At 41.3% G+C, this 14,621-nt stretch overlaps 1 long non-coding RNA gene across 3 annotated transcripts in view; it reads right to left on the minus strand.

Moving 5' to 3' along the window:
- LOC143163987 (uncharacterized) overlaps positions 1-14,621 on the minus strand; it is a 69,248-nt gene that overhangs the window by 11,777 nt on the left and 42,850 nt on the right. The window contains exons 1-3 of one of the 3 annotated variants that reach the window (XR_012996007.1): positions 13,206-13,342; positions 6,848-6,972; positions 6,351-6,410 (exon numbers count right to left, since the gene is read on the minus strand). This is a non-coding gene — a long non-coding RNA (uncharacterized LOC143163987). Of the gene's footprint in view, positions 1-6,350; positions 6,411-6,847; positions 6,973-13,205; positions 13,343-14,621 lie in introns of those variants that run through there. The other 2 variants (XR_012996005.1, XR_012996006.1) reach the window with 2 other exon arrangements.

Genomic DNA, 14,621 nt, shown 5'->3' on the forward strand with positions numbered 1-14,621 from the left:
TAATGCAAGTCAATGATTTTCTGTCTATTTATTGCAATACAACTGGAAACACAGACTCCTTGGCAATACTAAACCTGTCAAAATCAAATCTGAAACTCCTGTTTTGTTTTTCTATTTGATGCCTCTCTTTTCCGGGCTTTACACTGAAACCCAGGAAAACAATACTTGTGGAAAATGGGGGAGTGAAATCTGCTAGAAGTGGTTGAGCAGAGCCAGGGGAATCCCTCTGTACAAACCAGCCTACCTCCCTTTATGCCTCTGAGAACAAGATCACTGTTCATATGTCATGCCCTTACTTTTGTGCTGCCCCTGAAAGTAAGAAATTTCTTTCTGAAAAACTAGAAAAGAGGATACTGAGATAAAGACTGTCTCTAGCTAGTCACTGGCTTCCCCATCTAGAGTAAGTTTAAACAAACAAACTAAAATCACATCCAGTTAAAGAATTAACTTTAAAGTGTTCTCCTAAACTACAGTCCAGCTTATTTTTATTACTATATCCTAGAAAGCTACTGGTTTAACCAGGTCAACATTTTGCACTTGCACTTGGGAGTGTGACTGGATCAGGGAAGTAATTCTATATTTGAATAATGACAAGGCAGAAGCCACACAGTACGTGATGTGACGGTGGTCCATGCAGGATGAAATTCAGAAAGTGCAAGGGCCATTTCACCCTGTTCATATCATGTAGAACAGGATGTGTGAATTCCAGCAGATCTAATTTCAACTCCATATTTATACTCCTGGTGCTCATCTGTTGCACCAAGAAAAGATCATCTGAAAAATGTGATCCCTGTTAATAGTAGCTAAAAGGCTCATTCAGCTCATCAAGTAAAGCAAGCAAAATGCTTACTGGCAGGAACAACAGCTGTATGCTTGACCTTTACCCATTCTCTCTTTTCTTGCTTCACATTCAGGACCAGGCTCAATGCATTCTTAGGAGGCATGTATTTGGAAAGAGAGGGCTATTTTTATTCACCGTGTGGTTTCTCAGCATAGTGGGTCTTTAGGAATATTTCCTTTTACGTCAATCCCTTTAAGCATTTTGCAGAGCATAGTCTGTTCTGGGAAGTCAGTAAATTTGAATTCATGTTTTGAAGTTTTATCATGACTCGGAATATAACATGTAGAAGGCAGATAGCACACTTGATGAATAAAGCAAATGCAGACTATGTAGTCCTGCTAAAGCTATTACCAGAATATTTTACATTTTCCATGCACCCAAATTAAACCCTTTATACAAGCAAAGTAATCCAAAACCATCTGGCACTAGAATTTGGGATTTCATAATGCTTTAATGCAAACCATGTGAGCAGGATGTCCAAAACGTCTGTGTCAGTGGGTTGAATTAATACATGTAAAAAAGATGAACTTTGCAATAGTTTTGTCCAATTTTCATTATGTCCAGTCAATGAATACCTTACACCACTGCTGTTCAGCAAGTATAACTTCTGCACTCTTACCTTTCCTTGCCTGACACTTGTCACTTCACTGTTCCTGAACACAGAAGAATAACGAAGATCAGAGAGGAGAAGCCTGAGCTATGAAGCCAGATGTACCACTCCAGCATAAAGCTAAATAGCCACATGATTTTTTTCCATGTTGTTACTGAATGACAGTAAGAATTTGTTACTATGGGTCATCAAAGACCTATTTGGCCTTCAGTATGGAAGACATGCTTCATCCTTTGCCTAGCTGTTCTCTTGAAGTCCTTTCCCACCCTACAGTTCAATTTAATAAGCAATGGGAATAACTGTGACAAAGGGAACTCAGGATCACTTTGAATTCAGTGTCCCTCTCTCCTCCTCTCGGGGCTGAATCCTACAATGAGTCACCACTGGGTGACCAGGCAAATACTGGTTCTGCCTAATGGAAGCCCAGTGTTTTCAGAAACCTGAGCAGATCGCAGCCAAACTGACTTCCTACATATTTAACAAGCATAAACTCTCTCTCTCTTGACCGTGCCTCTCCAAAATGTGCTACGAGAAGTTTTGCCAATACACACTTTATCTTTGCAGACTCCGTGGCGTCCCAGCCAGTTATCTTCCCCATGCGGATTCTTTATTCTTCTCTATGCATCTTCTTTGAGGGCATTGCCAGAAGTCACCTACACTCTTCACACTGGGTCTCGGGGCCCTGAGGACACCAATAGGCCTTACTGGCCTTGACCAGCCTCACCTGGTGCCTCCACCCACAGGCCCTGCACATGGGCCCAGGAGCTCCACTTAAGTACAGCCCTGGGCCTTCAGTCCTGGCCCAAGCTATGCTGCAGGACTGCTGCTCAGCCACAACGGTACCTGGCCATGGACACCATTGATCCTGACCTCTGGATTGGCCTCCCAGCTTGGACATGTCTCTTAACTATAGACCTGACCAGCAATCACTGGACTATACTCTTAGGAGACCTGACCCTGGCTCTGACTCATGGACTGACCTGTTGGCCCTGTCTCATCATTGTGAATTTGTGGGATGATCTGGACTCATGGTTGAACCTAGTTACCATCTTTGGGTCTGGCCTGCTCGCCTTGGTTGGTTACCATGGGGCTGGACCTTGGCTGTGTTACTGCGCTCGTGTTCTGGCTCCCTGCCCCTTAGGCAGGGCACAGCCCTGGGCAATGGGCACAGCCTTGTTAGACTGAAGTTGTTTACAGATCCCCCAAAGTTCAGAAAATCCAAAATTTGGTGACAACATAACTGAAAATAGACTTGGAAGAAATCTTGAGTAATAATGATTTCAGAACTCTGATTATTCCAGCAACCCTGCTGCAAAACAGAAACACTTTATCTTGTGTTGATTATTTTGCATTAACCAATGCAATGCTCAGCTTGATTAGTGCAGTGAATTTTGCTGACTGCTTGGGCTTCTGGAAGATGACTCTGCTCTACTCCTGACCTGTGCAGCACACTGTTCAACCTGATCTGGTGATGTTTCTAAAGAGCATCAATGACCTTGAAAGTCCTTAATACTGGCCAACTCTGGTCAGCATTTTGAGAACCAAGCAACTGAAGAAAATCCAGGCTACTCTTCACTGAGTGTTCACTTCTAATTTACATCAGATTTTAGCAGCATAGGAAATAAACTACAGCTAACTGCTGACTTATTAGCATAGCTCATAATGTAGCCCCTCCCATTAATGCCCGTGTTGTCCCACACGGGGTTGGGGACACAGTTGCTCAGGGGTGTGGGATGTCCCCTGTTTGGCACGGGAGGTCCCAGCTACCCCAGGTGCCCTCTTAGTCACACAGCTTCTGCCTCTGCCACGAGCTGCCTCACTATTGTAAGTAAGGCAAGGCAGATGAGTTGCTAGTGTGTACCGCTGGCATGTCAAAGGGGGGAATTTTATGGGTTAGTCCCGCCCTCTCCTTGAGAACTGCTTCCTGTGCCACCACCTTTGTCTTTTCCCCAAATACCTTTTTGTGGATGACCTGAGACGCTAACCCCAGACTTAGGGGCACAGAAGGACTTCCTCCCCGCTGCACAAGTGTTATGTGGTGCTTTTCCTCTTCGCTTCCCGTGTCCTGAACCTCCCTGCCTCTAGATAAACTGTATTACATTCCCCAGTCCTGGTGCTCTCATAGAAGAGGTGTATCCTAACAAGATAGGATTGTTGCATCTCTAATGAGAAGAAATTGAGAGATGCCAGCTTTCAGCTTGCACTTTGAAATGCGTACAGTATGCAATAGGCAAATGCTGTAACTGAATCTAAGAGACAGCTTTATCCTGGCAGAGTGGAGCAAGAAAATAGAGGATTCATCTAGCACCAAGCCTTTTTAGGCAAAATTTCAAATGAGAAAACTTTACAATAGTGTCAGTAAAGCAATCACAACAATCACATTAATCTGGGAATGCAGGACTGAGATCCTTATGGCAACTTCAAGCCTCCCCTAAGCATGTTGAAAATCACCTAATGGTTGCTCAGTTATGTCAGGTAATCAATCAGGCAAGGACCAAATAAAGGCAGGAATCTATTTTATATAATTTAGCTATGCTTCCATTGAAGCCTTAGGCAGCTATTGTTTGTGAGAAGCATAGCTTACCCCACCCACCAGTCACACCGGTTTGTATTTCCATCTTCAGTATCTGGATGGGCAGAGAAGGTTAGGAAGGCCAGCATGGCCCACCACTACTAACGGATGCCACACCACTGCAGTGGGGCAAAGACACAGATGCTCAGTATCTCCTGTGCAACCAGCTTTTCAGCCACTTGTCCACCACCAGAGGATGCAAAGTGACACTCAGTTTAGAAATGTAGTTTCTGGACCACCTCTCAGATCTGCAAGTCTTATTCCTCTGGGCTGTCCTCTGGAGCTTCTCTCCTTGTCCCTGCCTCAAACGAGCCACCCCCAATTCCTGGTTATCCATCTTCCTGGTTATCCATCCTTGCCAACCTTCCTTTTCTAGTACCCTCCCAGAGCACAAGCTATACTAGCATTAGTAGTATACTAATAGTAATATACTATATTAGGATACTATACTAGTAGTATAGTACGTTACTACTAGTATAGTAATTTTAACAGAAATGTTTACCGATAATTTAGTAGTTACTTTATTCCAAAATAATTATAAATTCTGTTTTTCAAATTAACAACTTCAAGTATTTTGTTATTAACTTTTTATAAAGCTGTGTCTATATATCTTTGAATACCAAAATACCTGCCAGTTTACTGTCCCTGTTGCCAGGTCATGGCTAAGGGCAGCCTAATTTTAGGGCTTTAATGTGCATTCCCCAACACTGTGAATCTTCATGTCAGCCACAAGAGGGAGGACGTGACATGCAGTACACTGAAGATTCCAGTTTACTAAAAAAGTTTCCAGTTTACAGGAAAGTTACACTAGTTTACGTTAAAATTCTATTTTAAACCAGTTTAGTCAAAATCGGTGCAAGAAGTTGGCTGACATTTGTAGTCAAGTATAAGAATAGCTTATTTGGGGTTGCCATAAACAGATTCCAAATTGACATAAACTAAACTAAGAGTCTTTACAGAAGTGTTTATACCAGTTTAACTGAGTTGGTTGAAACCTCCGTGGAAGATTAACCAGTGGGACTTTTGTGTTTGGATAAACACTAAGCCTGAAATACACTAATTTAGCTTAGAATAGGAATGAAAAAGTCTGGTTTATCTTCAAAAGTAAACTGTGTACTATATTCATCATCAGCTTCACAGAAAGTCCCTCTTGAAGAAGACACTACTCATCTGTGTTTGATTGTTTCCATTTGAATATTTTGCATTAATTTTTGTTGTTGGTTCTGCTTCATACAAACAATCTCTTAATGCCGGGGCATTCTGTGAATGCAGTGACACAACTGAAGACAAAGGAGAAAAGATGTTCTAGCACTTGGCTATTTGAGAACTTTGCATTTAAAGCACAATTTGTAGCAGACTTTCTGGTAGCTCTCTAGAAAAAATTTACTCAGAATTTCTTTTAATGATGGTGCTGAAGTGTTGCTGGTTTGTTTGTTTGCTAGGCTAGAGGGGGAAATGAATGTTTGGAGTGATTCAATTTTGAAAGGTCTGGATCTGTAGAATATCTTCTGAATATTTTTTCCATCACTTGCTTCTCTCAGTTAAGATTGCCTTGTTCCTCCCTTTCATACACTTCCTCCTAGGCTTTGTAATCTACATTGCCCCAAGGAAATGCAGCTGTCATGATGGTTCACAGATCAAAATTCAGCCTTTAATGTAGCTAAGGCTTGATCCATTAACTACTTTGAAGATTATGACCAAAGCCTTAAACTGGCATCTGAAATATGAAACTTCAGCATGAGTTAATGAGGCCCAGGGAAAGCTGCACAGGAGGCAGCTATTGTATCCAATACGGTGTGATTACAAAGAGAGAGAAAAGCAACCAGCACTGCAGCAGAAGTAAGTAGCAGGGCAAAGTAAAGCCTGAGACAGTCTGAAGCAAGATTAAAGATGAGTAATTTTAAAAGTAAGACGGGAAGTTTTGGCTACAGTATTAAACAGACATAGAAGCTAGCAAAGCCTGAAGACAAGAGTGACGTGACCTTGCTCAGATTCACAAGAAGTCAGGCAGCAGCATCCATCATGTTTAGGAGTTACTCTGAGCAATGCAAAACACAGAGAGAGGTTGCCCTGGAAGCAAAAGGATGGATAGGGGTATTCCCAGAATGCACAGGAGCCACTCGACAGTGGGAGACTCTAGCAATGTAAGTGGCCATAATCCAATTTATACACCATGGGTCATGTCAGCTGACAGTAAATAGAAGAAAATAATCTAGACTGAGAAGGAATGTAGCAGTGACAACCACTTGTTCATATCTGTAAGTTTCTTTTGAGTAAGAAAAGATCTCCAGTACTTGAAACTACTATTAAAAACATGCTGTACTTACATGTTTACCAGCACAGCACTAGAGTGCCAAAGATGGACCTACAGTATTACTGGGTCTGAGCTGCAGGAGAAAATGAGCAAGAAGAAATCATCCACAGTATCAATTAAGCAGGATACATTTCAACATCAGCATAAAGAGAGATGCTAAGATTAAGGATCGACCAGAAATAGCCCAATAAGTTTCCACTGAATCAACATTTTCTGATGGAAAACTGTCCTGGCTGGAAAAGTTTCAGCAAGCTTAAATTGTTACATTGAAAGTACTAGTTATCACTTCTCCATTCTATAAATACCAAGTGCTCATGATTGCTGGCTGTTCAAGTTTATTATAAACCTAAATATGATTATGCTGTGTGACTCATTGGAACAGACCAAATGACAGAAAATGTAAATTGACAAAACTTAGAGATTGAGGTATTAGAATCATTCTATTCAGCATATACTTCATGGAGGCTCCCATTACAAAAATACATTAAAATTTTGTTTTCAAATACTTACCACTACTTGTGCGATTCAAAGTAAAGTCACTACAACTTGGTTGTACTCTGCATATTCACTGTCTTCTGTTTTACACATCACCAGCTGAATGAACGTATTTCCATCTGAATATTAAAGAGGACAGCCTAAAACGCAAAAAATGAATGAGTCAGATTTTATATTTTCAACTGGGTAATATTGATGAACAAACAAATCTTTTACCAGCTGACACAGTGAAAATGATGATAGCCTTATTCATACAACTAGTCCTAGGTTATCCTTCAGGCTTCCCCACCGAGTCAGGCAGGATTCAAAAAAGAATGAATTTGAGATGGCAGGTCATCACCCAATTGATAATGAGCAATTTTTTTGTGATAGGAGGAGGACTGGACCTGAGGTCCAAGGAATTTCTTTCTAGTTCTGTGCCCTAATTTGGGCAACACTATAGATTAACTCAGTAACTCAGTTATTGTGAATGAAATAATCCCAGCAGAGTTACTTCACAGCAGGTTGTTAGTGCCAGAACAATTACATCATATACAGGCACACTGTAACCTTCTGTTGAAGGGACAGTTCAAAGATGACTTCCAAGAAGTGAAGCTCTAATTTAGAATTAGGTGTTAACTGCTTACTGGTAGTACTTTTGTTTTGACCAGGTATTTATTTTGTCTAGTTTGGCAGCCAGCTGCTCTGTCAGGCTTGACTCCCTGCAGCTGAGAAGCAAAGTACGAAATGCAGCTCAATTTTTCATAGTGACTTTTTTTTTACTTCTTTACACTGGCCGAGGTATAGGTGGTATAAGGGTATAAATCTTTGTGCTTATTTCCCAGGCCTCATCTCACAGTTCATTGCAAATACACATACTTTGGGTCACGGAACAGCTCAGTAAGCACAACTATGACAATGTCTTTCAATAGCATTTATGTCCCTCAAAGCAGCTCAGCCAGTTGTACCATGGCAATGGCTCATGCATGATACAGTCACACAGGCTCCAAACACATCTTAAACTATAGAGTCCTCTCTGTATTTCTACATGTGCAGCTGTGCTCACTAATGAATTGCAGTGCTTCTCATCTGCACAAGCCCAGATACAGTTTGCGGTTTATGGATTGCAAGCACTTGGCTGCAGAAGCTTCCACATGTTCTTTATATCCTTGTAGTTGGAATTTTTTAGTGTAAAGCCATGACATGCCAGCTCCAGCACTCCCATACTACCAGTGAACACAGCACTGAGACTCTAGTATTAGTTTGCCTTTTTTTTTTTAAATGTTCTGAGAAAGACTTAAGCGTTAACGAACCTTTGTGATCCAGGATTTGAATAAAGTAATCTGAAAGAGTGGCTTCAGATATTCAACCCCTTAACCCCTTTCCTCCACCCGACACTGCCACAACCATTATTAACTTTACATATAGCCACGGAAGATACTTGTTACTGCTTGTCTGCTAGCTGCAGAAGAGGTTTTCAGATGCCCCCATGCTCCTATACCTCCGTAGGTATTTGTTTCTAGCTACCTGCAGATATTTCCCAGGAGAATTTGCTGCAGGGCAGCAGGGAAATTATTGTTAACTCTTTCCAGGCCAGTCTATAATTTAAAAGTGAGCCAGAAATCTTGGATTAATACAAGAATGTCAGCGTTTTGTTTAGGAGCTCCTGACAACCAAAATCACATTGTTGGCCTATAGCATCAAACAAGGCTCTTGGCATTCTGAGTGTTCACTGTAAGAATACATGGGAAGTTGCCACTTGCTTTGAGTCATGAGGAGAGAGGGCAGGATTTACCCTCGCTGGTCCTCTTGTTGAGCTCAGGTCTGAAACTATGCCACTGGAAAAAACCTAAGTCCATGCAGAATGCATGTTTTAAGTCAGACAATGAATACAGTCTCCAACACGATACAGCATATGCTCAGGATAGCATGTAGTCCCTGTTCATTCGATCATCAGCCTCTGCTGCATCCCAGATCTGATGCGCTGAGACTGGGTTCATCAGATCGCACCATTACTATAGCAGACTGCCTTAAGGGATCAAAGTCCAGTTAAGCTCCTACAAGTCTGGATGTGCAATGCAGCTTTCCCCATACAAGCTGTGGACACTTTAACTAATATTTTCAAATTGCTACTGATGTGCATAGGAAAGGAAATATGGCAACAATGAGAATATGATGCAAGATCCCAGACTAACTTGTTTTGTCTTCGACAGAAATTAAAGCCTTCTTCAGACTTCCCAAGGGAGAAAAACTTTAAGAGTCTGTTCACCAGAGAAACATCTATAAAAATAATAGTCTGTTCTGTCAGAGAAACATCTATAAAAATAATCTTGGAAGAAATTTGAGTGTACTGGGTGGTACTGACATATCAGTACAGCATCTTATATCTTTTGTTGGACAAGAAAGTAGGAACATTTGTATTTTAGCTTTATTATAGCTTTGCAATTAGTAGAAGGCAATCTATTATTAGCTGTACAGCCTCATTAAAGTCATCTGCGGTTACACAGATGTATGTTTCTCTGTCTCAGCAATGACTCTGAAAAAATCTCAAGTTTATCCATATTGGATCCTTGTGATTGGAAGGTTTTTTCAGTTACTATTTCTGACTTCTAATGCTTATTCTGACTATTGAAAGTACCCATTCACTGCTAAGCACTTTACCATAGATAGGCTTCAAACCTTTATTAAACAACAAAGGATAATACAAAGCTGTTACCCCCAATTCTATGTAAATGCAAGTAGGCCAGTGTCCCCAAATGCATACTTTATCTGTTAAAGACGTTTGATTGTTTTATTACGACTAACAGGCAAAGTAAGAAGGAAGTTGAAGAGAGTGTGGGTAGCTACCCGTATTACTGTCATTGAGTATATGCCCCACAACCTACTTCAGAGAGGCTCCTTCTGTTTTCGTGGGATACCCCATGAGTCACATCTGGCTGTGCAGTATTCTTACGGCCCATACGCTGTACTTGTAGGCTCACGTCACACATCCTGTTTCATTAGGGAAAGTATGTTCAACAGAACTGCCATCATATGCCCGGAGTCACTTGCTGGTGGTGAGGAAATGCACTGACTGTGGCCCAGCAGTGGGAGCGTTGTAAGGGGGTAAGTGGAGGTAAGCATGATGGGCTCAGCAGGCTTGTTTCATTAGTGTTCTGACCTCTCCACAAGCAATGATCTCCTCCATAATCTTCCTTGCAAAACTTTGGAAAAGCAGTGTTTTCAATGTTTTTCATTGTACTGTTTTGTCACAGTGATGCATACATAAGTCAATGATTCTTTGACTTAAAACTTAAGAAGCTGGATATTTCGGGCTCTGAGTTTGGCCATAGGTCATAGGCTTCACAGTCGGGGAACTGGAAGCTCTTTCAAGACCAGATATTAAGTCCTTAGCCAAAAAATATTTCCACTGAAATTCTAGGGCTAAACTAGTACAGCTTTACAAGTCAGACAGTTTAATTTTATCTCATTCTCTGCAGCACTGTCCTACACTTGGTGACTGTTTATGACGTTCTACATAACCATTAGGAATAAGGGGGACAGGAGACTCGATTTGGAAAATGGACACTACAACTTCAGGGAGTCTGTTGCTTCAGGGAGCCTGTTGTTTCAGGGAGTCTGTTACTGATTTTTCGGGCTCTCTGTACATTCAGACAGCATGGGTGAAGTACATAAATCCCATTAGACCAGCCAATTGATAAAAAAATGGACTAGTACCAAGACACCAGTTTCACATGGGACTGTAAAACTGACTCTCTGAACCCGATTCCTGCTGAGTACTGTGCTGCTCTGCATTCTCAGCAGGAAGACAGGAATGGCTGTGATGGTAGCATAGAAACTTCGACACATTGTGCCAGACTGCTTCCAGCTGGTGGAGATGCTGCCTTTATGTACCATACCAGGAAAAGAATCCGAGTTCCTTGACCAGCTGGTGCAGACTGGTTGAAGTCTGCACTGCATAGCTCTGGGCCCTGTGTGGTTGTCCCGAGATTACTGTGATTGTTGTTTCATTTTTTTCCTCAGCTGGAAATGCATTGAAATAATAGTTGGCTGTGTTGCAGCCTACCACAGTTGTGTCTTTATAGGATGATGCCAGGTATACATCTCCTGCCTTTAGGCATCAGAAGACATAAGAACTACTAGAGTAGTATTAGAACAAACTTGGTATGGTTCACGTCCATCTCTCAAGGTTGAAAATGTCCCCTGGTTTCCTTTCACTTCTAGAAGGAAACCCAGAAGTAAATTAACCTGACTGGGGCCCTAGGATGAAACAGCGGTTGAGCCACATTGAATTTGTACATTCACATCACTGAATCTTCAGTGGCGCTTAATGATGTAGGAATGATGATCTGCATATTTGTATCTATCTCAAACAGTTCCCTTGAAGCTTTTCAGCATGTCCCTCTGTATAGGAACCCCTGTCTTCTGGGAAAGAGTTCAGAGGTGACTAACACAATGCAGGGGCTGGAAGCTTCCTCAGTTTCAGACCTTGGCTGCCTATGTCCTAGGACACTTCTTAGCCAGCTACAGAACTCCCACTGGCAAGGGGAGCAAAGGGGCTCCAAAGCTGTTAATAAATGAAAATTATTAGAATACCTAACTCTTGATTTTGGGAAGAACTACACAGAAGGAATAGCTCCAATAACAACAATGTTTTATACTTTATCCGTAAGTTGAAGGTTTATACACAACCTTAGCAAACTCGGGCAGTAGCCTTTAAAAACACAGTGTTGGTAGTCAGTTTAACACCCTTACTTCTATTGTTTCTAGCTTTAATAAATGCATTCCTCTTGGGTCAAAGCTCTCCATGCTTAGTTCTAGATCAAAGGCCAACTTTCATGTTTGAAAGACCAAGTGAAATGAGTTTTCAGCTGTGAATTATTCAAAAGTGGGAGTAGGAAGGAAAGAGACTTTAATGTTGTGGTAAAAAATGTTGCCCTCTGGTTACTAAAAATTTCTAATCAACTTCAGCCATCTTTTCAAAAGTCTGTTCAGATCGAGGAGAATCAGCTCTCAGTGACTCTCGATTTGCCCTGACTGGTTAAGGTTGCTTTGGGAGACATTCTCCTCAGAGATTCTGGTAGCTTTATTGGGGTCAGTGCAAATGTGCCACAAAGAACTGGGGATCAGATTTCGCACAGTCAGCACTCCTGCACTATGCTTATCTGCACAAAAGAGAATCTGGATATATAAACCAAATAGCTCCTTCCTCAAGATGGTGCAAAAGCTCTCCCATCTGAGTATCTCTACAGTTGTGTGAAGAAGAAGGTATGGGAGAAATACGAATGTCCCCTAAACCAAACAGCCCGAGCGTGCAAAAATTGGTGAATTTCTAAAGGTCACGTTGCTCTTATGCTAACTTGGCTCTGGCCATGCATTTCCCTTTGCAAGGTAAACCTCAAGTGCTGCTGTTACTTGCTCTTTCCATATACCATAAAGTATACAGGATATGAAACATGGAAGATTCAGAGATGCAGGAACACCTCTAAGTTAAAGAGTTTTCTGATTTAATGCTGAACTAAAGTTAAAATTTCACTTCTATTTTGGTAGTTGCCCTCAGTACTTTGCAGTGCCTCTTTCACCAATGAATTACCCTGTGTCTCTTCTGGATACTTGGCTGAAGACACAGAACTCCTACAAATTGTAAGAGATGCTGGGCCTGAGTCAGCAGCATGCCTTTGGCCTTGTTAGACAGACTGCCTGAAGAGCAGAAGACTATGCAAAGCGGATCAGCATGTTTTACCATATATGCAAGAGCCCAGTTACCTTTATATAAAAAGCCTTAGGGATAGGTGTCATTTGGAATTTAGACCCAGTCTGTAATAGCCAAAACCGTTTAGGCAATATAACAAGTCACGGATAATGACTTTGAAAAAGACCTCATGTAACCACACATGAAGGGCAGACTCAGTCTTCAATGCTCCAGGTACCTGTGCCTTTAAAGGAGCTGACATTCACTTAACCTCCCTGGTATGCAGTGTCAGATAACCAATGCTCTGCTGAACAATAGATAGAAAGCTGACAGACTTTCAGAGGAGCAAGCTAGGTTTACATTAGGCATTTTCCATAAGGTCTTTTGAAAAGGTACACCCAGATCTGAGAAACGAGAGCAAGCAATAATAACTGCACTTAGTAATGTGTACAGTAAACAGACTTGAGAGCAGGTGACAGGCTCAGCTGAAGTGCATTTCTAATCTTAAAAGTGACTCTAAAAGTGACATTGTGGAGGACTGCTTCAATCTGTCTGTCTTTTGTTCATTTTATAAACAAGTTTTTCCTTGAACTGCCAAGTCTGCCTGTTCCCCAGGGAGGCTAAAGTCAAGCAGGGTTCCTCCTGACTCATGCTTCATAGATGGCAATTGAAGATGTGTAAGTGAAACTCATTTAACCCTACCTGTGATGGAAACTGTTCGCCCAGCGGTGCTTTTCTTACTAAAAAGTAACTAGCATGGCTGAACACACGGGCAGCTGTTTCCCAGGTACCCTTCATCTATCTGAAGAACTTCAGGAATGGTTTAAGGTGACGTAACTGAAATCCTGCAGAGAGATTCAAAGCGTCACAATTAGACCAGAAGACATGTTTTACAGTTACAGTCACTGTTAGAAATATCAAGCTGTCACTAGCATGAAATAATCTAAACATTAAAAATGATCAGAGGCTTTTCATATCACAAGTTGTTTTTCTGCTCTGTTCTTCTTGGAGCTTACAGAAAGCTCAGTCTAATGAGTACTTCTTCCATTATTTTCCAGGATCTTCTACTTTTTGTATGGTAAATAGCAAGGAATGACCAGAGAAAGTTCAGGCTGTTGCTCACCTGAACTCAAAAGCTGCAAAATGTTCCTTTTCTTGTCTGTATACTACTCTTGCAGTAGCTGTACAACCTACCCTCCCACAATTTTTCATCACTGAAGGGCTTCACTTCCCACCTTCTGGTGTCTTTAAGGAAAGTACTGGGCAAGACACAGAACCTTGTTAAAGTCATGCTAAAAAAATAAAGGGTCTGTGGCTTTGTATCAAATTCTCTGGCTATGAATCTGTGCAAGAAGCACCGCACTGAGATGTCAGTGGTGGCCCTGATTGTCTCATTATGCAAACAAGGGTCTGTCTGTGGTCGTATAGTTAGAATATATGATTCTGAAAAATAAAGTTCTTATTGTTACTAAGTAGTTAAATGATTAGATCTGAAATTTAACTGCTATTTTACTTTGGACTAGAGTTTCCATAGTCTCACTTTCTTTCTAGAGAGGGAAACTAGATTGATTAACAGAACTTGTATGTACTGAGTTTCACTTAGACCTTTGCACAGTTCTGTTTGGTTTGCCAATAATGTAGGAAATATATATATATATATATATATATAAAAAAGAAAAAGCTGTTTTCATTGACTTGATTTTTATTGTTGTTTTTCTTCTTCCTAAAATTAGGACACTGAATCCAAACTCCTTCACAAAGCAGACTTACTCAAGAAGCTTTTTTAGCCCTCTGTACAAATTAGAGAGAGACCCATCAGGAGTCAGTCTCTACTAGGAGAGAAACTCAAGCACTTGCTCCTAGCTGATAACACGAGAACATGGAACCCAGGGACTCCTCCCACCCTACCACACAAAACAAGGCACTGAACATCAAGGATCCAGTTTCAACCACAAAGCAGTCATTATCAGCACCAAGGAGTGTCTTCGTTCTCATCCTGGCTCTTGACCTGTATCATGAAGGTAAATATGTTTCATGGTTGCTTTTCCTATGTATGTCTATTGTGTGGGATAAGCAAGAATGAACAGCCATGAAAGTCTAAAGACCTTGTTCCAACAA

Source organism: Aptenodytes patagonicus, chromosome 8 (genome assembly GCF_965638725.1).
Source record: "Aptenodytes patagonicus chromosome 8, bAptPat1.pri.cur, whole genome shotgun sequence".
Classification (NCBI taxonomy): Eukaryota; Metazoa; Chordata; class Aves; order Sphenisciformes; family Spheniscidae; genus Aptenodytes; species Aptenodytes patagonicus.